Raw genomic sequence first — 27,204 nt, forward strand, 5'->3', positions numbered from 1 at the left:
TTAGAAATTGGCCAAAGTCACCTGCCCCCAACACTATTTCTCACTGTTTTCCGCATTGGCACATGAAGATACAAAAAATGAAGGCTAAAATTAAACCTAAGAAGGTAACTTACCTCTTTTTGCAAAGGCCAGGTATTGAATTGTGGGTCGAAGTTCAATTTGTAATTCCAAAAATGAAGTAACTCCTACGTTGAAACTCCTTGTTGTCCTTTTCCACAGAATACCAACCTCCACTCCCTTCCCATCATAAAAACTAGAAGTCGCAAATTATCCCATCCCACAAGTCATTTAGAAAAAAACAACCCTCCCCTTTACGGCATGCAGTTGCCAAAAAAAGAAAAAAAATATTTCCAATATCTGAAGTCACATAAATGAAATCCAATGTCTGAAATGTCCAATCCGCCAATATATCACACAAATATCATATTGCAATCGCAAATGTTCCTATTGCACAAGTCAATCATAAGAAGAAAAAGAAAAAAATCAGACGTGCGCCTGTGACATAAATCGATCATCCGAAATCTTCAGACTTGCGCCTGTGACATGAATGCATCATTCGCCATCATAAAGTTCTGAAAAACTTTTTTGACGTTACGCAAGGAATTTTAATTTCATAAAAAACGTAAGTTTCGTATCACGTAGATCTAAAAAATTACTTTCCGCGCTATTTAGAAACATCGTTTATTATGAAGAACTAATTTTTGTAAGGAGAATATTTGAAATGTGCGAAAAATCGATGGTGTAGAAAAGGGTACCGGAGCCCCGCTGGCTTGATAGAATCCAATATTTTTTTCAAATGACGAAATTTGGTACGTTTAATAGTAAAACATGTGCTACTTTTCGGATATCAATTTGTGTGATCATAAAACTTAAAAAGTTTAACTACCAAACGTAGTATAGGAATTGTTACAATTTCCAAATAATTGTCTTTTAACACTTGTAACTATAATTTTGTCATGAAGACAACAAACAAACTAAATATCTAGTTATCAGAAACAAGTATCTCGCCAACGAGAATCACAAAACAAAAATGGCGAAGTAACAAGACTTCGTAAGTAGGTTAATGAAATTGTTTAATATGCAAAATGTACATAATCTCCAACGAGGAGATGATGAAAATGAAGAATGTTCTAAGTAGAAGCACGCGGAAGTATATTGGTTAGAATTCTACAGTTTTCAAATATGATTAGTTGTGAAACTACCATTTGTTAGGTTATTTTTTAAATGTATTTTCAAATCCAAAGAAACTTCACTACACACTGTCTCGGGAATCTCTGGAGGGAGTGGGCGAAAACAAGTCTCTGCGCATGTAGTCTTTAGAGGGTTCGACCAATGAACTCATGACAGGGGAAGTGAGTGCAGCTACGAGCCGTTTGTATCAGCGCGCATTGCTTTGCTCCGCCAACTCGCTTTCTCCACTTGCATTCGGTTATGCGCGGCATTACTCCACAAATTCCCGAGACAGAGAATGTTCCCTTTATGCTTACAACAATTGGAACGCTGTTCAACATCCAAACTTCATATTCCAAGCAAGACAGTGCGTGCATCCACAACATATTTCATCCATTTACCTCCCTTGTGCTTTTTGGAAGCCATGAATCATCCACGAATCCAAGTCACAACAAAGGAAGCCAGCCAGCAGTGAGGCATTTGACCTGAGATCATAAAGCAGTAATCTGTGATGCTGACGCCACCATCCAATTCACCTTCTGCAACCCCGATTTGCAAAGCCCTCTAAACCAGATGCGAGGTATCAGACTCAATGCACATCTTCGAGCTTGACCTGGGTATCAATTCGAGACGGTGGAGCCTTCACCGCGGCACCAAGTTGTCACTGTCAAACGCATATTCGCAGCGCGAAAGACTGTACTAATCTTCCACGAGCAATTTGCAATACATCAAGTTATGTCGCCACACTCTACAGGCGAAAGCAATGGCAGATTTATGGCAGTTGCAGTTTGGGAGACCAACAACCGTTTCTGCCAGCAACACTCAAAGAGGAATGACCACCCAGACGAACAATCAGCTGGAAATTCGCCAGGCAACACTTCCGAAAGGCAATAACAGCCGAACGTCAACAAACAAACAAACGAGAATCATTGCTCAGAAGGAAAACGCAACCTCCCACATGCTGTGCCAGCATTCTTGACTCTCAGCGTGACATAATTAGAATCATTTATTGAACGTTCAAGAAGTACCGCAAGACCAGTTCTCCGCGTCATAACTTATGTCGATTCGTCCGGAAAGCAATCGACGAAAAGTCTTCCGCACACAATAACTACATAACGAGGATGGAATCACCAGAGTGTGAAGAAGAAGCGCGGAGGAGGAAGAAGAAAGTGTCTTCAAACGAACAGCAGTAAATAAATTGATTGGAAATTGGCAATGAAACGATAGTTATCGGGCATTAGCGGATGAGATAACAGGACACAATGGTAGACAATGGCTCCGAATGTAGTGCCCAGGTAATTTTCGTTGATTATGATTTAATGGCTTTGTGCTCGAATGAAGATAAGTCACTGTGCGTGATCTTGATGCAGGCGTCGCGGCAAGTTGCTATCATGTTACCTGATTACAAGGTATTACTAACTTCACAGAAAACATTTTAATGATACACACCTAGCGGGAGAATAGAAGGTTCGACCAGCAATCTTTGCCATAACGTGCCATTGTTCTAATCTTCAAGTTACAGCGACATCTTTGATTTTGCCGCGTAACAGAGAAGTGGGCATTTTAACGCACGTTTGGTTTACAGAGTGACCACTCTAAAGCCATGGCAAAAGTCAAGTATAATTCAGTTTTCAAGGCGAACTTTCCAAAATTCATACTACAAGTAAACGTTTCTCTATTTTAACCTTATGTATCACCGCCTCTCACCACCCACACACACATGCACACGCAAATATAATAACACTGTAAAGGATCTGCGAACCATTTCACATATTCAGATTCGAAATACATGCACAAACACAAATTCAACCAAATAATATAAAGGATAATCATATTGGTAAAGTTAGTGTTAAAGTTTTTCCATCCCTGATTAAAATAAAAGCTAAATTGTGAAATACTTGCCTAGGTAGATTTACAAATGTGTTCATATTACATATAAATATGGTGTTTGGATTAATAAAAGTTGCACTAGTTCACGTCTAGGGACAAATATTCACGCAGAATTCCCGGAGCCAATAATTTACGCAGAATTCCAGGAATTCAAAGAATTCCCGGTGAGTAACCACTCTTGTTTACATTTGTGAGATGTAAAGTACGACCATGAGGTACGTAAGTGGCCGTACATTATCAGACTATCGTCTTCCCATCCAAGATAATATTCTACAGGGCGCTCCCCTAAAGTGGATCACCAAATGAGTGGTTTGCCGGATTATAAACCAAGTTTAAAGTAGTCACGTTCGTGTTGCATGAGTAAGTGAAGGCATTTTCATTTTGCCTGCCCACACTCTTGATCTCATTCGCAGGAATTCTCTTGAATTTGAACTCGTATGCCATGGCTTTCAAATGACCTCACATCCAACAATCAAGGAGATTAAGATCTGGAACTCCAAGAGGCCGGCCATTGGTTCCTGAGTGTCCAAGTCAATCCTGGGGTAATTGCTCATCAAGGAAGCATTTCAATGCTAGGGCGTAATGGGCATGGGCACCATCATACTTGTGAGATACCCTGTGTATGAATTTCAAGGGAAACCTCCGTTCGCGTGAGAACTCCAACCTGCTGGGCAGGAGGGATTCGAACCCGCTGCAGCAAAGTTAAACGACTTTGGAAGGTAAGCCACCGTGGCTTAGGTCTCTCATTTTCTCTCGGTGGTATTTGAAAAATTTGCATAGCTTAAGAGCTATAACAATGTTCCCTTCCCGCCACAACAGCAGACTAAGTGCGGGTTTCGCTAATAGGGTTCACGTGACTTTTTGGCGGGAAGTCAACAGAGTTACGCCTAAAGCTGTACATTTCAAGTAAAGTACTTACCAGTCCTTGAAAGAAAAAGTGTTATCTTCAACGTGTACAGTAGTTACGGAGGCTTACCTGTAAAGTGAAAAAGAAAATAATTAAAAAGAGATACACAGCAACTACTAAAGTAGATTTAAATACTGTGCACAGAGTATGATGCTAACCTGTATAAATAGTGTGTTTGATAGTGAAAAATCCAAAAACCAGGTTATGTTTTCATATTCTCCCATTTAAACCAAGCAAATGGTTCTGCAAATTTTTAAAATTCCAAAAACTAGAGTTGTGTGTGAGAAGTCACACAATATAAATTTCGAGTAAAATTTCCCACTAACATTTAAAGCATTTTTAACAGTGTAAAAGTTGATAGCAAAATATAATAATAATTCACTTGAGTGCAGTAACTGTAAAAACTGTAAAATATGATGAAAACGGTACTGCTCATCTGGTGGATCGGGTAGAAGTCTCCCGAAAAGATTAGAATTATATAATCAGAACCATGATAATAATAATAATAATAATAATAGTTTATTTTAAGTGTTGAGCACAGTATGAAACCTAATACAGCACTAAGTCAAGTACAAAAAGTACAAAGTTACACGGATAAAATACATAAGCTGTAGAATAACATAGTGAGAGCACATATTTACGCTTCAAGTTACAGTTTTCAACGAGATCTATTATATCTCTGATACTAATAATTGTTTGTTGTTATATAATATTGTGCAGTTAACTGTGTATTGTTCTAATAATAATAATCATCATCATATTTATTGAAGTGATGATCACGATTAAACAAGCGGGTATGTCACTATGCAAAATTGGTTACACAAAATTAAAAAATTGAATACATAATTATAAAATAAAACAGTGGATCCTATAATCTTATACATCATCATAAATTCAAATTGTAGGTTTCAACAAGATCTGCTACTAAACCTCTGGCCTTATTTAGACATGTAAGAATTGAGATATACCTATGGGAATATCTGGGAATTTTATAAGCTATATTATTCAAAAAGTATTCACTGTCAACTTGGAAAGTTAATATCTTCTCTACAAAATTTATCCTTTTCATTTCTCTTCTAAGGTAAACATATTCAACTGTGTTAATCATTGAGAGTAATGTTGGTCATAGTAATTTTTTTAAACTTTGTGCGAGGAGTCTATTAATATTCCCAAGTCTTTATGACTGTCGCACACTTGGTTTAATTTTGATAAATATAATAGTTGGAGACTATATAATAACTTATATATAACTTTCTTAGTACATCTTAAAACTTTACACTATTTCAAGTTAATTTCAATTTCATTAATCTTGCAATAATATGTCATTTTATCGAGATGAACCTGAAGTTGAGCGACATCATTATTTGTTAAAATACTCTTAAAAAATTCTATATCATCTGCATATAGTAAACATGTGCTAGATTTAAAACATAATGTAACATCATTGATAAAAGCAGCGAACAGAATTTGGCAAAGTGGCGACCCTTGAGATACTCCACAAAATATTTCTTTCTTAGAAGAAGTCGTTTCACCAATCTTAACAGAGAAAGTTCTATTTACTAGAAAGTTGGAAAACCGTTTCAGAAATCATGGTGGTCGAGTTTGTAAATTAATAGCTGATGGCTGACACTATCAAAGGCTTTAGCCAAGTCAGTAAATAAAATATCGGTCTGGGATTGCTTCCTAATGTTAGATTTAAGAGAGTCTATTAAAACCAATATATTTTTAACAGTAGACCTTTTTCTAAAAAAAAAACAAAAAAAAACATGCTAATTTCCATCAATATATTGTTTAAAAGAGAAAGACAAATAGTCAGCAATTATGTGTTCAAAAACCTTTGCAATGGCATTTAATATAGTAATTGGTCTATAATTATTAAGATCATTGGTTTTTCCATCTTTGTTTTTAGTTACAGGTACAATAAACACATTTTTCCAGATGTCTGGAAATATTCCAGAAGTAAGTGACATGTTGTAAATTTTAGTTGACAATGGTACAAAAATATCTTTGTTTGCTTTCAAAATAAAATTAGATATGCCATCAGGACCTATTGAAGACCTGCCTTTTAGTTTGTTAATTGTATCACTTACATCCTTTTCCAAGATAACAGATACATCAATTAAGTTCGTGTATGAATGAAGATTAATATCCTTAAAATTTACTCGACTTCTTTTTGAGAAAGATTTGTGAAAAGCTCACTAAAAGCATTAGCAATATCATATTCATTGAACAGTACATCATTATCATAAATAATTTCAGCGATAATATTTTCTCTCTTCTTTCTATTAAAGTGAAACTACAAAGCATTCTTGTCACCTTTAACATTGTTTTCTAAGGAGGGGTAGTATTGCTCCTTTACATTAGAATATTCCTTTTTAAAATATTTCCTTAATTGGGAATAAGTACTGTAATATTCAAACTTATTTGTAAGTTAAAAATTTATCATGATACCTAACAATAATAATAATCGATATTATTTCTCCTATTTACGATTGGTCAATGCCTGACCTCCCTTTCAAATATTTTAGGTGACGCCCATGTACCTCTAATATATTGGAATAAAAAAAATCTGATTTTATTTTAAAGCTTATTTTAAAGATTCGTCAATTACAGATATGACGTCACTCGGCTAGTGCTAGTATGCCTGGACCTAATAACCTTATCCAAGCTTATTTCCCAGTCTTTTGGTCGCACAGAGAACTAACCACCTTTATGTAACCGGCTTGACAAAGTCGCTCGCCCAAAAGGTGAGAACAAAGGCTCTTCCCGATTGGTCCATTGGATAACCAACCTAGTCCCAGAAGGGACTCCTTGCCTGTGTATTTTACATAGTTGCATCCTTCTCACAATAAGGAATTTACAAATGTAATGCCTTCCTAAAATGCTAATATGATATCTGTTAATTTTCAAATCATTTATAAAAAGTCTTTTAAAGTGAATTAATTGTACAATAGAAGAAAGGTCGCACAAGTGCGTACCACAGATCAACATAAAGATGATTAACTTTTAACATAAATGTGTGACTTAGTCGGATCGACGAGGGCGACACAATCACGGAGTAGTAATTCTTACTTTAAGAAACTGTATCACCAGAATACTGACAGATTATTACTTAGGAAAACTGCCCCTCGCAGTAAAGAAAGACAAGGCAGGTTTATTGCTCTATCTCCAGGTCTTGACCTGACTTGAACCCATAACTTCCGGAACACGAACCTAACCCTTCAACAGCGCAATCAATTACTTCTGCGAGTTACTTTCTCTTTCCACTACCGTCAGAACTATGGGAAAGAATATGCGCTAGTGCGAACTCCGGTCAACGAATTCAGTAATGCTGTGACTTTTGTGCAGCGACATATTGATGATACACATATCTTGCCGACTTGCGAACCCAATTTGATTTTTTGCATTAATTAGATTTGATTTATTTTATTTTACTTGGCGTTTTGTGCCTCGTAGCTAATTTGCGAAGATGGGGATGAGTGATGAAATTGATGAATGGACATTTACAAACAACCATGCCCGAGCGGGATTCGAACCCGGGACCCTTGGCGTCGCAGCGCGATGTGCTAACCACTCAGCCACAGGGTCCGGCCAATTTTTGCATTAAGAAGAACGAAGAATGTATTCCATTACAGAATAGAGACTATGACAAACGGAATTCATTAATATGTAGGATTAACATATTTAATAGCTTTTGCAAATATACAGTATAGAAACAGAGTTGCAATCAGCTGAGGGTACTTCACTCACCATCTTGTATCATCACAAACTGTATTTATTTATTTTATTTATTTAAAAGTGTTTTAAAACTGCCGAGAACAGCTTTTCAGCCTTAAAACAGCAGTATTACATGTTACAAGGTTACGTATTACAAGGTATCCAAAACCACAGTATTGGACAAGAGAGCATTTCAAAATATTTAGCAAACATAACCTAAAACTACAATAATTTAAAAAATGCATTAAAGAATATACAATTGTTACATTTCAACTATAGATCTATAAAAGATTTCTTAAATAATTATCCTTATATATGAAGTTGAAATTGTTTTAACAATATTATCAATATCTATCTCACGGTATTCGAATTATAACTGTTTATGAGATACAGAACATACTTGTTATTTTTGTAGTTCTTATCAAGACATAATAATTCGCTATTTCCTCTCAAATTGTATGATTTCACCTTAAGCCATATCATACGAAGGAGTGTTGGTACCATATAATTTGCCTCCAAGATTCCTTCCATATAAGATATAATTCGCTTTTCAGCTCTGACATCAAGTCTGTCTATTTCTAGGTGATTCAGCAGGTTATCATACTCATAATAGTATTTGAATAGCTTGAATTTTGTAATATATAAATGTGATAAAATCTTTCTTGTATTTTTTCTATTGACTGTTTCATCTTAGCACTACATCCGTAATACCAAATCAGAATATTGTATTCCACTATAGGTCTGACAAAAGTTGTACACATTACAATTGGAAATCATGTTATTTGAACAACTCCACTTTTTATAATAAAGGTACATAGTCTACGGAATAATTAAAATACATTTAAGCAGCTGGATATTGCAAACTTTGTAAATATATGAATAGGTCAAGTTGTTCAAAAATTTAAGGTATATTTAATAAAACTTATAAATAAATTTTATCGTAATGAAAGAACGGTAGACCATGACTTGGAAGTGAAAAGTTCCCTAGCATTTGCAAGTCAAGAGAGACTTCCATCTGTTGTACATTATTATAACATAAATATGCTACTAATTCAGACGAACACAAATTGAAAATTCTACGTCAAATTCAATATCAGCCTGCTCTTTCATTACAAAATCGCTGAAAATATTATAACAGATAAAGAAGAAGACAGTGTGTGTGTGTGTAGACGATATGTCGTTAGTAAGGAGAAGACTGATATCTCAAAAACACTGATCTGTAAGTTAAAATATGCAAGTGAACACGCAAGAAAAACGGTTAAGTAATAGCTTTTATTCTTTAACGAAGCTAGATGGGGTTAAAATATTCTAGCTATAGCAAATTAAGATTGCCTTAGTTATCCACTACAATTTACTACCAGGCATGTTAATTAAAGAAATTAATTATTTGCTTCTAAACGTCTTGATAATAATAATTCTTTTCTCGCTCATTACTTTGTTAAAACTGGGCTTTCCTTATAAAAATAGATGATACGTTTAAATATAACACAAATTTACATTCGCTTGAATACAGATGTACAATCTGAAATTTATATTTATCCGAGAGCCCTTTGCACTAGTGCTCATGTTCTGATGGTATCGAATAGTGGAAAAATGTTACATATGCTGACTGTGGCATAGACAAAGAGTCAGATGATATCATGAATGAAGAGGAATTGCAAGCGGTCGCAATGTCAAGATCATAAGTTTATAATACGTAGGCCTACTCATTACAGTAAAAGAATGTTAATATTATTTTAAGTAACTTGCATTCAAGACAAATTAATTTTATCGGACACAGAATCAATCACAATTGAAATATTTTGACAGTGTTCTACCTGTGGCATTTGCAATTCCCCAATAGTGGATTCAATATGGCGGACCCCATAGCAACAACAACAAAAAATGACACATATCACTATGTATTGTCATAATTTAGAACGATGTAATTAAAAGTATTTAAAGTTAATTTGATTTTTGAGGAACGATTTTCCGCCATATTCGGTTCAATATGGCACCAGTCTCAATAACTTTCGTTCAGAACCATAAAATCAAATCATGAAAGCCATACTGAACGAAAGCAATTCATCTCATAGAAAACACACAACAAAATTAATTCTTATAGTCAGTCGCGGCTACATCTACTACAAAACAAAATAACTGTGCGTTACTAAGATTCATATTAAAGTGAAATCGGTAATAAAATAAATTTGAAGATATTTCCATCTTGTAACAAATATGGCGGTAACTCATCTTGGTTTTCGATTAAAAAATACATAAATTATACTTGTCTCGAACGATATTGACTGAAAACTATACTGCTGGACAAAAAAACCCGGACACTTGCATTTTTTGTGATAACGCATACATTCTGATTCGAAGGCTAACTGAATTATTGGAAATATATTCAACAGAAAACAAACTTTGAGGATGTTCTACATACATTAATAAGTTAAATTAGAACAAAAACGAAAGTTACAGAAAACTACCAAACTGAGAGCATAATTCATAAGTAATTGCAATTCAGATGTCAAATATTAAAGTGTCCGGTTTTCTTTGTCCAGCAGTATATTAAATTTATACAAAAATATATCTTATAGCATCTTGTTTCTTTAATTCTTAAGTTGTGTGGGCTTTAGCATCCCTTCCCCCTTTCCAGTTAAGGATCCGAAATGGCCAGTAGCACTTCTCTTTATCCGAACAACAAACAATCACAAAAGTGAGCACGGAAGCCCAAGTCTAATATTACATTATCATTTTGGGAAGTGAGTCGGCCTTATTCTAAGAAGGAAATAAGACTTCTTGTGTTTCTAAGTCGGCTCATATCATTAGCTTACTAACAGGAAACAGCATTAAATTCTTCCTAATATTTCCTACCGATGAACTTGTCATTATAAGATTTCTCGGGTTGAAAAAAAAGGGAGCAATCACAGATAAAAGTAAACAACACTAGCAAAGGGAAGGGTTAATGTTTGGTGACGGGATGACGTAGCGGAAGTAATATGAAGGAATCAGGAGAGCAGATCTTTTTGTCGCAGTTTTTTTTTATCCACAATGCTAAATTAAATATAAGTGATTATAAAACTGCGTTTAACTTTGAAAACCATGTTGCGTTTCGTTTCTACCCAGAAAGCCCTGTTGAGTGATAAAAGAGTCTCATGTTCCCGACACAACGAGCAGGGGACTAGCTTTGTGACTGGTGTCCAACTGGAGGACGTTGCAACTGGGAGCTCGAGCCCAGTAATCGTCACTGCATTGTGATATGGTATTCGAAAGAGCCTCATTCTCAACTCGAGTTTAAAACGTTAATCTCGTTCTCTGTGTCGTTAAGTCTCGGTCACAACACACAACTTTTGAAAAAGGTAATGTTATCCTGAACATATTTAACCACGCAAAACAGGCTCGCAGCTGACATTAATGGACTTGATCATGAATTAAATTCAAGACGTGTCCGACAATTGTCTCGGTACCATCTCTAAATAGGGGAAGTTCGCCACCAAAATGCTTTTCATTTTTTTCCTTCTAAACGAATTGGGGGAGAAGGACAAAATTTATACGATACAAAAAGTAGTCATTGTGGATTATGAGGAATATAACATAAATACTGTGTTACTTATACTTATGACGTAATATTAAAAATACTAAAATGAGAAAAAGTGGCGCAATTCCCGCCACATGCTGGGAAATCGACATATAATTTATTTATCATTTTATCGTCAGTTTAAGTATATGAAATACCAAGTTGTTGCCAATAAGCCAGACAATAAAGTGTAAAAGACCTACAAATGACAATACAAAGCTGCTTAGAAAGATGCAATACAAACATGTTTAAGAAACATAGGCCTAAATGTTCACATGCATTGTGAACAAGTTGTGTGTGAAAGATTGCCTGTAAGAAGGGAAATTCGACACATTTTCTGTTAATCTGGCGAATTTACCAGCAAATGCATTGTCGAAAGAAAACAACTTATGTTTACTTGTACATGCACGCTTTCCAAAGCAAATCTTTTCACGACATTCTTAAGGTTTGAGGTTACGATATCAATAATTAAAAGCAAGAAAAATAATTCTTATCTGCCACGAAATGACAATTTCCAACGTAGTATTGAAATTCGGCACCTTTCTTTGTCTTCTGTGTAGACGCAACTGCGCATTCCAAACTGTACTGCTTGCTTGCTAGTTAACTCACCACACTGTACTTTTCAGTGGAAACAAGGCACATGTTACTTGATTTTTTACAGGCATCAGTAAGTGTTTCCAACCTATAGTTTCTATCTACGATTACAAAAACCACAAGTACGGCGAAATTCCCAGCATGGCGAACATCCCTTCTCTTACCCTACATTATTCGTATCTTCAACTGCATCAATTTCACACTTGCCGCCGCTCGCAAATACCAATCCTGGGCATATTTCAATGATTGAGTTTCAAAATTAAGTCTAGGTCGAGGTTTGGAAACATGATGTGGATTTGGAGCGGTGGCGAAGTAGTTAGCACAGCGCGATATGATACCATGGGTCTTGGGATCGAATCCCGGCCTGGGGATGGGTTTTGTTCATGAGTGTTGCTTCATTAATTTCATCGTATCATCACTCATCCTTAGCCAAAAGCGGCAGAAAAAGGGAAGTAAAGTAAACCAAACCAATCAATTTGGACCGCGTTCTATACAGTAGGCAATATGTTTCTCACCTGCATCTCAAAATACAAGAACAGATTTCACACAAATGCAAAATCAGGTTACTCCATGATGGTATCTACTGGCTACAAACATGATAGTCCAAAATATATTAATTTATACCTGGGGGGGGGGGGGGAGTGAACTGTGAAATTTTAAATGGAAACCCCCATTTTGTATTGTAGAATCGGCCATCTTCCTAGCTCAATTAGGAACGGAAATATGGCGATTTTAAATTTTCGCAGCGATTGCAGATTCAGAATCTGCACGTCAAGAGCTTTCAATAGAGTATGTGGAAAGGGGGAGGGGGTCTACGATCACATGCAGATTCCGAATCTGCAATCGCTTTCACTCTAGTTCAATTAGGGGCAGAGATACGTTACTTTGAAAAAATTTTGGGTTTTATGAAATTTTCACGTTTTTTTTTTTTTTAATCGCCATATCTTCGTTCCTAATTGAGCTAGGAAGATGGTTGATAGCTCGTTGGACTCGGAATGAAGTCCTCTTTCCGATTCTACAATACAAAATGGGGGTTTCCCTTTAACATTTCACATTTGCCCCCCGCCCCACCCCCAGGGCGCGGGGGTGGGGAATCAAGTGTAATATCACTGAATAGCTTTCTTTCTCTTATTCAACACGTATTTTTTCGTTTTCCGATTAGATGTGTATTTCTCACGATATGTGACCGTTCCGGGACTTTTGGACCACCCGGTATATTTGGAGTACTTACAAAATTGGAATCTATCAACTTTTACACCCGTTCTGATTATTAATTTGTAGCCCAAGTAATGCATTTGGGAGGGCTGCAGCCACATCAGCCTTATCCTCGTTACGCCCTTGGTTGCATGAATAAAACGTGATCTTTTACAGTGAAAGAAGTGTAAAAAACCAACGTGTGAAGGTCCATAGAGAGAACATGATGCAAATTCACAATCCTCGCTTCAGGCCTACGACAATGTGGAGCCTCTTTTGTGCGGTTCCATATGCCTCATTTGGTCCCAGTACAAACTACCAAGTCTTCCCAAAGGTGTGGGAGAGGCAGCGCAAGGAAGAACGGTCACCAAGAGGTCAAAGAACTAATGGAACAGCATACCTCACGATCAGCAAATCCAGAGCGGTTCCAGCCGCAGAGAGTACGAGGGGAAGGGACTGAGGTGTAATGTTATTTTATGCATGACAACACGATTGTAGATTGCAATAGGCGTGGCTTCAAAGGATGAGGTGGCGTGACCTAAGCCAGTGACCACTCTAACGGGTATTGTCAATACTTGTCCAGCTGTTGATATATGGGCCTATGGCTGCGTGAATAACGCTTCTTTCCTAATTGACATCTTGCGTGCTCTCCTTCCAAGACCAATTTTTTTCTTCTTCTGTCTCTGGTTTTGGAGATAAGCCTGATAATGATAATTGAAAGACAAGGTCGTGCGCTGAAAGGTTCGGTAATGTTTACGAATCCTAAGATAGTGCTGATACTGTATTGTGTCATACGTAGAATTTTGATCGCTTTGTTTCTGTTGTCACGGCTTAATATGATTTTCTCTCCCTGGTGTTCTCCTTTATTCCTTTCTCTCTTTCTCAAATGTATACCTATCATTCTCTTCCTCCATTTCTCTATTAATTTCTACCATTCTTTCACTCTTAATTACCTCTATTTCTTTCCAACTTTTTCTTTTTTTCATTGCTTGCTACTCTATCTCTTCTACCCTTCTTTCGCTGTTGTTCTCTCTCTCTCTCTCTCTCTCTCTCTCTCTTCCTCTGCAACTATATTGTTCTACTTTTCTCTCTATATCTCCCTTTCTCTACTACTCTACCTTTCTCTCAGTTTTTCTTTCCTGCTACTCTCTGCCTTTCTTTCTTCCACATCTACTCTCTTTCTGCCTTTCTTTGTCTCTTTCACAGCTACTTTCCTCCTCCCTTTCTCTGTCTCTCTTCACATCTATTCTTTTTGGTAAAACTGTCAAAGCCGGGAATCGGATTTCTTCAAATTTACAGGAGAAAGTACTTACGGAATTGAGTTTCTGTGTAATTTCGGAAGGTCATAGAAGTGTTTTCTCGCATTTTTCAATGTATTTAACCACTAATTCATGATTTTTTCTATAATAATGTCCGTCCGATACACGAAAGCTGTTGCTTGAATTTCCATCCATGTACTTGAACCGGATGTTGCGAGCATCTGATGACGTAATCCCCGGTAAGTGTTTCCAAACACACAGTTTTTTTCACTATATTGACAACCTAAAGCAACCTAACCTAACCTTACCGTGATGGTGCGTGGGGCTATCGTGAATGGTTTTTGGGGATATTCGTGGATGGTCATACTATCCCGAATGGTTTTTGGGGCTATGCATGAATGGTTTTTGGGGCTATGCGGGAATGATTTTCAGGGCTATGCGGGAATTTTTCTGTTAAGAAGGTTGAAACACTGCTTTGCCGTTTGAAACACAACGCTAGTAAAGATTTGCCCACCATTTTGCGTGTTCAGGAAGCGAGAAAAGAAAGAACAATAATTACTCGATATGTCGACAATAGATACTAATTTCGTTAAAAAAAAAAGAAGCGAAATCCCTTGTTAAACAATCTTTCGCAATGCAGAATAAGTAAGTACGAATGTCAACAATTACAGAATAAACCAGTTACAGCCGATTACCGGCTTTGACAGTTTTTACCTTATTTTTCTCTCTCTCTGTCTCTCTTCCACCCTCTACTCTATTCTCTTCTACCTTTCTCTCTTGTTCCCCTTTTCTAGTCACTACTGCCTCCTATGAATGTAATTATTATTGTATAAAATGTACACTCCAGATCAAAAATCTTCACTTCGGTTTCTAAAGTGCCATAACATCAAAACCGTCAGTCGTTATATACTGATTCTTTCTTTCTTCCTTTTTTCTTTCTTTCTTTTCAGAGATATATATATATATATATATATATATATATATATATATATATATATATATATATATAGAGAGAGAGAGAGAGAGAGAGAGAGAGAGAGAGAGAGAGAGAGAGAGAGAGAGAGAGAGGAAGGGAAGGGAAGGAGAGAACGTGTATAAGACAAGTGGCTGGCTTTCAGCAATAGGAAAGTTTCTACTGGCCTGCAAACCAAGCAAAATTGAGAACGTATGACGCGTGCGAGATAGTCGCAAAGCTAGAAGCCGCCATATTTGTGGAAGTAGGCGCTCGTATGCATGTGTGCATAGAGATAGAGTATGGAGAATGGCGACAACCAAGTTTCCTGATTCATTTTGAGTGGAGAACAAATTCTGCGAAATCAGCTAACAAAAATTCCTGAAAGTCTTTAATCTGCCATTAAATGTAATTAGTTCAATTGATTGTTCCCTTTTCACTGAATACTTTACATTTCCTTAATGTGTTCCTTTCCTTTGGTTGAAAAAAAATAAAGGAAGTCCTTTTTTAGGATGTAGACTGTTAAAAAACATTCTTCAACTTCAACAAAACACTTTACGTTTTCGGTCAAGTAAGGGCAAATGAACCCAATGTCTGTGCAATTCCCGAAATCTCACATAAAAAATCAGAGACTGTTATTTCCTTTTCAACTTGATTCTTGCCAGTTAAATGCCCATTTGAATAGTTCACTAAAGAATAAGGGACCTCCTGTTTGCTTTTGTACAAAAATTCAATTTTCTCTTTCGGACAGAGCAGAACATTTAATTCCCCACGGAAGGCGTCCGTTTTAAGTATGGATTTTCCGCTCAGTTTCAGGGAAGCAAGTAGGTTGGTCTCATTCGCAGTTTCTCGGAACTGAGGCCATTAGCAATTCTTCGTCTTGCTTCCTCAAGCAGCGTTGGCCATGTTTGTAAAAGTTAACCTTTACGGATTAACTGTTCACAGCAGTGAGGATTTCATGAAGAAGGAACGGACTTATTTGTACTTAAAAGTGTTAGCTACGTAAATATATATATACAAGGCAGAGTCGAAAAGTAACCTTAATATTTTTTTTTATTAACAGGATATGTACAATACGATTGAAAAGACTTCATCAGTTTACAACATAGTCTCCACCTCGTTCAATGAAGGTGTGGCCAGCGTTTCACGAATGCCTGGATTGCACGAGAAGAGAATAAACTCTGACTGACTGCGTAACCAGATCCTTCACCTCATCGTTAGTAAGGAGCTTACCTCCTCAAAGAGGCCAACCACATGATAATCACTCGGTGCTCGTTCCGGTGCATATGCAGGATGGGGTAGACACTCCAAACTAAGTTGCTTAATTTGTTATGCTCTTGACTGAGCTGTGTGTGGCCTCGCGTTATCTTGCTGCAGAAGCCCACCAGAACTGAGCAAACCACGATGTTTTGACCCTGACTGTAAGTTTCAAGTGGTTCTCTTGTTTGATTTGGTTCATGTTACTTCGCTTTTCTGCCACTTTTGGCTAATCGCGAAATTATTTTTTGCTTTATTTTATTTCGCCTCTTGTGCCACTTTTGGCTAATTTGCGAATATGGGGATGAGTGATGATATTGATGAATGGACACTGACAAACATCCATGAGGAGGCCGAGATTCGAACCCGGGAACCCAGGTGTCGTAGCGCGATGTGATAACCACTCCGCCACGGGGTCCGGCAATCACGAAATGAGGATGAGTAATGCTATAACACCCATTAGATTAGAACACCCATGCTCAGGCCGGTATTCGAACCCGGGACCCCAGTTAGGCTAGGGGAAAATCTTCTTGGCCCGTTATTCAATAAAGAAACAAAGTTTTAAAGAAATTCTAGTGTATGTATTCCTCTTTGTAACACGCTCTATCTGTAATACGTAATTCCTGTGCAAAATCTTACATTTCTACAATACAAGATACCATGTTTTTACATTATTTCAAACTCTTTACGCTATAGCCTACATGGAAACAGACTTTCAAGATGTAAATATTTAGGTACGTCAACATACTGTGAGGTTATCATGAGTGGGCTCAAATATCATCAACAAAATAACAATCATATACATTACAAGTAATAACAAGAACTAAATGTTTTGTCCACAAATTTCATACCACAACTGTTCACAAGCTTTACAACACGGTGTATCATTAACGTTTCTTAGATTGATCAGGCGAGTGATCATTTCTAGCAAGTATTGCAAGTGACTTGCCTTGACTTTCCTTGACCCCTGCTATTTTTTAAGGTCAGTGGGAATTCTACAGTACTAGCTAGAAGCCTATTGGTGTATTGACTACCTTGCTGTCTGCAAACCAATGGCAGAAACCGGTGTATCTTCAATGCCGACGTTCGAACAGGCACGGAAAAATATACACACTAAATCACCTAAGGTGTCTGACAGTCCCGGAGATAAACACTTTTTACTTGAAAATCATTCGGTGCAAGAAGATTTACAATGCAGTTACGATCCTTCTGCCTCACAGAGTAGAACCGACTGGTAACACCCAACGTATTCATTGCATTGTTTCTGAACAAATGTACTCCTTTTGGGATACCTTATCGAGGGGGAAGATTCCAGTTGCTCATAAAATTGACTTTTATTCTTGGGAGAACCCATCACGATGGGTCCTTAAGAAGGTGAGGCATTAATTTTCCTTCTACATGCTACCTGACACCCGAAGGAGTTGATTAGAACACTCCAAGTGGGAAGGTCCGGCTTGGTTAATACTTGTTGCTACATATTTGCGCTTCGGTTGAGATAATTTATGAGCTGTGAAATGTGTGCTTGCAGCTTGGTATACTGTGGACTGTGGAGTAGAGGATTCGATGGTCCCTATGCAGGAACGGTACTCCAATGCTCTTATAATTCAGTAGCTATCATGAACAATCGCCAAGGGTATGCGGTTAGGTCTCTTGCTGAGGACCAGGATTTGATGACTATCAGACACAGTTCAAGCATTGGAGTGGAAGAAGTGCTACAATATATCAAGGTTATTGGATGGGGTAAAAACAAGGTTGCTGAAATCAGAGAATGTTAACACGACTATGACAAAACAAGCATGGTTTATTCAGTGTCAGTGCCCTACTTATTATCTCGACGGTTACTATAGTTCTAAATGTATTGAAGACACTAATTTATAGCAGGAATACAGCAAATACTACTATTGTGGTGCCAATAGCAAATTCACACTTGCAAATTTCAATAGAGATAATTTTACTATGAGTGATGGTATTAATTCTGGAGATCGGAAATGTTTTAATGTTAACTATAACTAGTGTTTTTTTTCGGTACGAAACGGTACCACGTACCGGTACCTTTTTATAGGTGAGAATAGAAACAATAAAGTTTTACTTTTACGAAAGAATTGTGTGTGTGTGTGTGTGTGTGTGTGTGAGAGAGAGAGAGAGAGAGAGAGAGAGAGAGAGAGAGAGAGAGATATGCACGATCATTCATGAACAACATACTACAATATTTTGAATGGTTATTTATATTAGTATCATGTTTGCATGTCGTCATAAGAAAGAAGTGTTTTAAGGGAGATGGAAAAAGAGACATGAAAGAAACGGCAGGGAATGAGAGAAAGGAAAATTGAAGACGGAGAAAGAGAAGGAAACAGAAGAGAAACATGCGTGAGAAACAGATCAAGTAAGATAACTAAAAGAAGCAAGACAACACAGAGAGAGAGAGAAAGAGAGAGAGACAAAGATAGAGAAGTGAGAGAGAAAGAAATAGAGAAACCAAAAAGAGAGAAAATAGAAAGGCGAGAGGTACAATAGGAAATATAGAAGATAAAGGCGAGAGAGAGAGAGAAAAGGGGGAGAAAAGGAAGAGGAATAGCAGAAGATCGATAGAGAGAAATAATAAAGACGAAACTGATAGCAAATGGGATGAGAATATATGGAAAAAGAAACGGTCAAGAAGAGATGAAGTAAACAAGAACAAATATGTAGTAGAATGAGAAAATGTCTAAAGCTGGAAAGAAAAGATACATAAAGGAAAGAGACAAACGAGAAATAAAAAGTAGTGATGGAGAGGAAGTAGTCAATTTTTCCTTATTCCAAGGGGACTCACATTACTTTCATGAAGAACACAACAACAAACCAACTTGAAGAGTACCGGAACCTTTATTCCCAGAAAAAAAGCATTGACTATAACTACTCATAGTTTTGGTTTGGTTTGAGTTGGTGTTTTAAGTCCACTTTATGCACAGTAAGGCTAATCAGGACTGGACCTACAGTTTAAAGTGGGATCCGAACCACTTGAGCCTCCACCGGGTATCGAACCCGGGAACTACTCATAGTGTATTAGTTTGGAGGAACTTGAAGTATCAATCTTCCGAATATTGGTGACAAATTTCTGGGATATTTGATAGCGCCAACAATATTTCTCATCAAAGGACTTAAGTCCGCATTTCATAGAGTCGTGGGCCAAGATAATCGTAAGCATAATCACGCTGCAGTAAATGCGATTTGCAGCAGCCAACATGGCCAAAAAGAGCAATGTTAACTGGTGCATTCCGCTGAAGGAGTTCGGAAGAACAATGAAGAACGTCCGAACAAAAGTCGGGCTTCTTTCCTTCTAACAGGCGTGGCTTGTACAGTAGGAAGAAAGATGATTATCAATTGCGGACACCATCGTAAAACCTTACCTTCAAGTTCAATAAGGAATCCCTTTCTTCATGTTCGCCTTAGATCAACGATACGCATCTACAGTTCTTCAAGTCGCCTGCGATAGGCATCGTGAGTCTTCACAAAAAAAGCACCATACTGAGGACAATTTGCGAACGTATTTGCTGTTCATTGTTACTGATAAGCTCGTCCTTGTGTGCTCGGTGGAAAAACTATTTCGGATCGCCACGTGTTTCTTCACGACTCATGTGCGTTGGTTCTTACACAGTTCGAAGAATACGGACATAGTGTGTGTGTGCGCGCATAATAAAGATTAGACTCAACACTCTCCCACGTAGTACTGCAAACTTGATATGCCTCTGTCATCACCGTTTTAATGCAGGTGTACTCTCAGTTAGAAATCCTGGAACGAAGGTCGTTTACAGTCGCTATAGGGAAGCAAGACAAGCAATTACAATTCTGCAATGAACAGTGCGTACCTTGTTTAATCCATATATGGGGACTGGAAGCACGAACAGGAAGGTGAAATTCCAACAATAGGGCGCCCAGACAGAAAAAAACCTGCTAAAACACGTCGGATCGGCAAACAAGGCTAGTATAGCATTATAGGCTATATACTGGGGTATACTACTCCAGTATATAGCCTACAATGCCGACTAATCACCTTGCTACAAGACCCTCAGAACGTTCCATGTGCATTGGTTCACAACTTGTTCATTTACAAGAGTTGAATTTAAACTAAAAATCGTTGTTCCAAAATTAATTACACACACTGTATTTTCTTCGTCTTTTGGAAGTCAATTACTGTGGATAAAGCATGTAGAACAATTATAACTTTCTAGCTTTGTTGGATTCTTGTAAGCAATAAGAAGAATAAAGATTTAGTAGTCCCATCTATGAAGCAAGAACGCAAGCTTCACATTTTTAGAGCGGATTTCAAAGTCAAGAGTGGATTGGAGGGGGTAGGGAGTCTTTAAAGTTACATATGTTGGTTAGATATGTGCTGTTCTTATGACAAGGATGCCCAGCGGAGGCAGGGCGCCATGGTCAAAGAGCGCACCGCGATTGGCCCTGGCTGGTTCTAAATATGTAAATGCCCGCGAGGGCCTCACAAAGAGGATTAATTGAAAGAAAATTAATTTCTTTTATCCATCTCATTATAATAAAAACAATAATAATAACCCGTGGCTCGACAGCCCTTGAAGGGCCTAGGCCGATCTCCCGACTGCCAGTCTCCCTCCCTTCAACTGGTAATGGAGTGACGTGGGGTAGCACGTCGAACCCCCAGCCGTTATAGGAGATTTCCGAGACCGGGTTACGCTACTCATTCGTAGCTCCCCAATTTCCTTACGATGGTGAGTTGCCACCGGTCCTATACACAGGCCGAAAACCCATAGACTGAACCCAGGCGGACTCGAACCCATACCGTCCTGCAGTCGGAGTCCAAAGCACATCGCCTTAGACCGCACAGCCACGGAAGAGGACTATCCATCTTATTCGTGTCCATTCTTTCTCTGATCCTTTCCTTTATCTTATTTTCTAGATTTTCCCCTTCCTTTCCCCTCTTAGAGTCTTTGTTAGTTCTGTGTCTGTTATTTTATTTCACTCTTTCTCTCTGTCTCACTCACTCCTTATTTTCCTCCATTTCTCTCACGGATTTAATACTTTTCCTTCTCTTCTTCCTTGTTATGTCTATATCCTTGAAATTTAGAACTGGATATTACTGATCCTTTCGTTTTCCTGTGTTATATCTCTGCAATCTTCACCACTGGAATTCTCCAGGAGCCTTATGATATCTAGGAGAGCATTGAGCATATCTGACACACGTTTTGTCATACATTCATGTCACCATAATAATATGAAGTTAATGCTTTCATTTTAAAGATTCTGAATTTGTCTACAGTTAAAAATAGAAAGTCAAGTCGTCCCCGATGGTGTGTGTGGTGGTAACGCCATGGTACTGCGTTCGGATCCCACTTTAAACTGTAGGTCCAGTCCCGATTAGCCTGTGTATAAATTGGACTTAAGCACACTTTGACAAACTTTGATGATATCATCCTACCAGGAACATTATCGAATTTGCATTCTATCGATTGGCAACTAGAGAAATCCAGGAAGATACATACGTATATGAAGTAGGCCTATCTGTTGGACAGAGACATTTTACACGGTATGACCTACAAAATTACGGCAGAAAACATGCTGATGATGTCAGCAGGGCTTGAACTCGAGAAGTCTTGGGCAGAAACAATGTCTGCGACCCCCGTCCATAGCCAGAGAGACCTCTTCGAAGGTCACTGGGACACTGATGACACGCAAGATCATTAGGATCAAGCTATGAAGAAGCATGCGTGGGACGGAAATTTCAACCAGAGCAAATTCTGAAATCTTTGGAATGCGGACAGTGGAGGCAACGGTACTGTTCGGAATTTTGCAATTGCGCAACTGAATATGCAAGGTGGATGAGAACATCTGTCGCGGACGAACATGAAAAAACCGCAAACGCCAACAACGTATTGATTTTAGAAGCACAACAACGAACATGGAAGATAACGTACATGCTACTTCCACTCCATTCTGAAACCTCACAGACCATACTGCAAATTGAAAGAGTATTAAAAATAGACTATATTTTGTCATGTAGCCGAAACTTACTATTATCAGCTACATCAATTTGTATTCAATATTAAAACGATCAATGAAATACCGGTATTAATTTTTATTGCTACATCTTCTAGGCTTACAAGTGGTCTTCATCAATTCTATTTTTATGGGGCATTCTATGATTATTCTTGATTAATTATTTTACTTCGCATTTCTACCACTTTTGGTTAATCGCAAAGATGAGGATGAGTGATGATATGATGAAATTGATAAAGAGAAACTCACAAAGAACACGGGACCCCTGGCATCGTACCGTCGATGATTGTTGATGAATAGGTAAGTTATGGTAAAAATAAATTACAATTTCTATACCTCCTGGCTTCTTACTGTCCAGTTTCTGTCTGATGCAATACTCTATATTACAGTGGAAGTCACATCTACTGCACTAAGTACTGTATTCCCGTCCAGAACACGTTACTTTTGAAACGTCCTGCAGTACTTCCGCGCATACGTCCGCTACACAAGATGTACACACAGCCGTCACACTGCGTACAAGCGCAACTTACAAGGAACCAATGGCATTACACACTCGCTCTTTGGAACACAAAGAGGAATGGCCATTCACTACACGACACAATATTTCATCCTGGTTCCTGCAACATATGCATCGCGCATCAACAGTGGTATGGAAATTTTATGTTAATTTTACAACCGCAACTTCAGTGTCTGCAATAAATCAAGCCTCGTGGTTGTTACGGAAAGCTTTGGAGGAAGAAGAGGAGATGGGGGAGGATATAAGATTTACCTCTACTTTTTCATGCGTAAAAACAGGACGTTGACGCCTTCTGGCTGATTTTTCTGTTTCCTTCTCTCGTCTTTGTTCTTGTTTCTTTGGTCGTGCGCAGGTTGTCAGCCAAATCATCGGCTTCCCAAACACTTTTCTTTGTTGTTTACCCCGCTGGGTACGTAATACGCCCAAAACTTTCTTCTCGCGTTTCTGGAAAATGTAAAATAGTTGACTATTACTTTGATTTATCAAAGGTGAAAGTGCTTTTCCCCGCCAGGAATAGCCTATACATTACTCTGCTTCCCTCTGTTGCTTCTGACATCATTTACAAATAACTTCTTTGTGCATTAGAAATAATCTCTTTGTCCATCATTCTGTGAACAGTAAGGGAGTGTATTAACACCCCAGTCCATATTCAAAACAATTTCACTTTCCAACTTGCTAATGTCTTCCGGCTTCACTTAGAATATAGAACGAACGAATCTATATGGTTGCCGTTTCCTTGCCTTCAATAGGAGTGTTGAGTGACGTGCTTCCAGTGATGTGTCTACTGCGAATCAGTTGCTGATGCGTGAGGAGAACTTTTCATACTCTCCCTTCCAAATTCGAACAATTTCTCGCCTCGGAAAAAGACCTAACATAGGAAATATTCTTGTGTTTTATGGGATAAAGGCTAATTTTGCCTCACGACTGCCATCTGTTGTCTTTTTGGCACACTATTTATCATCTTCCATAGTTGATGATAGAAGAGAAGAGAAATTTTGTTGTAATTAAATAGGATTCTTGTCAGTTCGTTAAGAACCAATATAGTTGAAAGTGTAACTTTCCTTTCATGAAAGCCTTGACAATTAATTTAAATGCACATTAGATAGTCTACGTAGTCGATGTAAACTACAACCCAATGTAATATACACGTAGATTACGTGTAGACAACTCATGTAGACGTAAACTTACAGTGTACGGCACATCACTGCGTGCTTCTGGTATGTGATATGTGCCTAGTTACCTGTACTTTGCAGTTAATTTCTTAGAATCAGCGTTTGTTTCACCAGCGTCTGTTTCGGTTACATTTAAAATTCCCCGTCATTCTTTACTGTGCCACAGAAATAGAAACATAACATGTGTGTGTGCCACGTAAGATACTGTACATGTTGGTATAACCGTACATTCCGCCGAAAAATGTAAAAATGTAATGAGAACAAGCAAAGAAGAAAAACCTTTGCTCCGTGATACAACGATGACAGAAAACTTTTAGTTTTTCTCTGCCCTCTATCGGAATAAATGTAACAAGAAATCGCTCACGATAAGAACAAACCAACAAAATATCTGTACATTACTGTACACCCATTGTTAACCAACCAAACATCTAATGTTATAGTTTCTCTTCTGTGAATAAACCACCCGCTTAAATATGCACTAAACAATCACTTGTTACAACTTCATTTCATTAACTAACATATACTACAATTCTCTGGCAGGATATATCACCTCCCACAAAAAAAAAAAAAAAGATCAGATCCCTGCAGTAAATTATGGTGAACACCCCGAAAGGAGAGGTGGCTTTTCAAAATTTCGAAAAACTTGCAAATTAAAAAAAATAACGTGGGGGAAAAATTATTTTAAATTACAAAATTCACGAAAATTCACAGATAGCATTACTTAAGTGCATTATAACACAAAATATTTTTCACTATGGAAGGCATGTAGAAGCATGAATCAAAAATAAAAATAAGGTAAAGGAAAATTAATACTGGTCCAAATGCTCTTTACAACCTTCCAATCGAAAAAAAACAACTTAAATTAATGTATTGGTTTCTAATAATCTCAACGAGCGGTCGATTTCCGCAAAACATCCCCCAGCTGTCTCATCGTCAGCATGTTAAACCACAGGAGGATCCTCCCCAGTTAACCCCCGCCCCGAGATAACATTTTACACTTCAAGAGCTGTTCTCAACAAATTGGCAACTACCAATTTGGTTATTGGAAACAAATACTAACAAATGACCAAAAAGCCAAATAACCATTCTTTGGTTATCACAAAGGAATCTTCAACTCCTTCCATCTACTGTTGATACGTGTTAACACATGGATTCCCTCTCATCCAATTCTGTCACAAGCACCTATGACGTCATTGTAAGCCAGATGAGAAAATTTAAGAACACATTGCCTCCTACTCTACCCCATGCTACTATTGTGTCTATATGTTAATCCAGTTGCAACGTGTTCTGTGCAGAAACTTGCCATGGTGGTAAGTGGGTACACAAGCACATAAGGATCCAGTTTTAATAATTATCTCTGCATCGCTCTGCATGCATGAAGTTGGCGGTGTTGGTTCTTGTCCTCCAGTCAGGACGAGCCATTCCAGACTTCAAGAAAGATGAAGTTGCCGGGAAGCCAAGAGTTCGCGTGGTATATGACCAACCTGTTGGGACTCCAGCAGAGCGTGTGCAAGATGTCCAGGCATTATGTATGTCCTAAAGACACGCGTGCTGGCTTAATCGCTAGATTTATGGCGTTGCTTCGCAGGACATCACGGGGGTGTAACTTCGCCACTCCTTGCTTCATCACGGAAATCTATTCGTACAAGCTCACGAGGGCGCCATATTTACCATCTGGTTTGTCGCATGTCCATTCCTCATCCTTTAAAGCCCCTTCCTCCCTTCTCCCAACCCCGAACAGTCCGCAAGCGTGGGGTGCAGAAGGTGTAATGTGGATCATGGTTTATCTTGGCATCTTCGCAAATGCATAAGTCAAAGAGTCACACCAGGCTAAGCCACTCCCATGCACTGAAATATGCAGTAAATGATTGAAATTAAAGAGAGTAATAGCGAAGCGGTAAACAACAGACCGGGAATCTTCGAAAATGATTCTGTCGGATGAAGTTGAAGGCAAACTAGGAGAGAGGATGGTGTGACACACTAAGAAATAATGGCAACCAAAGTAAAACAACATGAGAGAAAAATCACATTGGTAAGCTCAGAATGACGTCTATCGAATTGCCAAGGATGAAAATTGCGAAAGCTACAGAGAAAATATGATCAAAGTTTGTTTTAATTACATTGTACGCACAGATATGCTAATTGAGACTGGACCTACAGTTTAAAGTGGGATCCGAACCACTGCAAGATGAGCCTCCACCGGGGATGGACACCGGAACCCCTTGGTTACAAGACGACGGCGTTGCCACCACGCCATCGATGAAACAGGCCAAATGGGACTGGACCTCACTTTAAAATATGATCCGAACCAATATGCAATGTGTCTCCGCCGGGGATCGAATGCGAGATCGTTTGATAACAAGACGACAGTGTTACCACTATACCGGGAGGCTCGAGGACTATATTGAATCAGTAATTCAAGATACAATACACAATAGGCCTTTTGATGTATCAGTGATACATGCTTCGAATTAAGTCACAGTTACATTTTACGCTTGGCGGGGGAGGGGGTAGCATCCAGACACAAAGATAATGTTGTTTTAAATTACACTTGAATGAGAGATATTGATATACTCTGAAAATATTAAAGCGCCTAAAGAAAACAATTAAAAATATCAAATGAAAATATTTTGGAACGAGTTATTCACGATTGACGAAACATAAACCAAAAACACGGTTATGACAATGTAAAATACTCCATTGAGTATTGAGACCAACAGAAATACAGGATGAAATACTGACATTCGTCTATCATTTAGCTTATCAAACATCTGCTATAGTCAGATTATTGCATGTGCGTAGCTAGTGAGCCTAGGTATTGTGCAGAGCGTGAGAAAGAGGGTTAGAGATTGGTGCTGGATTGAGATGACGTCTGCGGTTCACTTGCTGATTGGATGCTTCGGTAGCTATGACTCGCCTCCAAGCTGCAAATACAGAACACTCAGAAGTCTACTAGGTAGCTATGAAACTGGATATAAAGTCGGAATTCGAACATGTTGGCCCAAAACAG

The 27,204-nt window shown here is 38.1% G+C and overlaps 1 protein-coding gene across 1 annotated transcript in view; it reads right to left on the reverse strand.

The window, feature by feature from the left end:
- Positions 1 to 27,204, reverse strand: part of LOC145994692 (uncharacterized) — an 817,464-nt gene that overhangs the window by 561,755 nt on the left and 228,505 nt on the right. The window lies entirely within an intron of this gene.

This window comes from Lepisma saccharinum, chromosome 11, assembly GCF_977018435.1.
Source record: "Lepisma saccharinum chromosome 11, izLepSacc3.1, whole genome shotgun sequence".
In the NCBI taxonomy this organism is placed as follows: Eukaryota; Metazoa; Arthropoda; class Insecta; order Zygentoma; family Lepismatidae; genus Lepisma; species Lepisma saccharinum.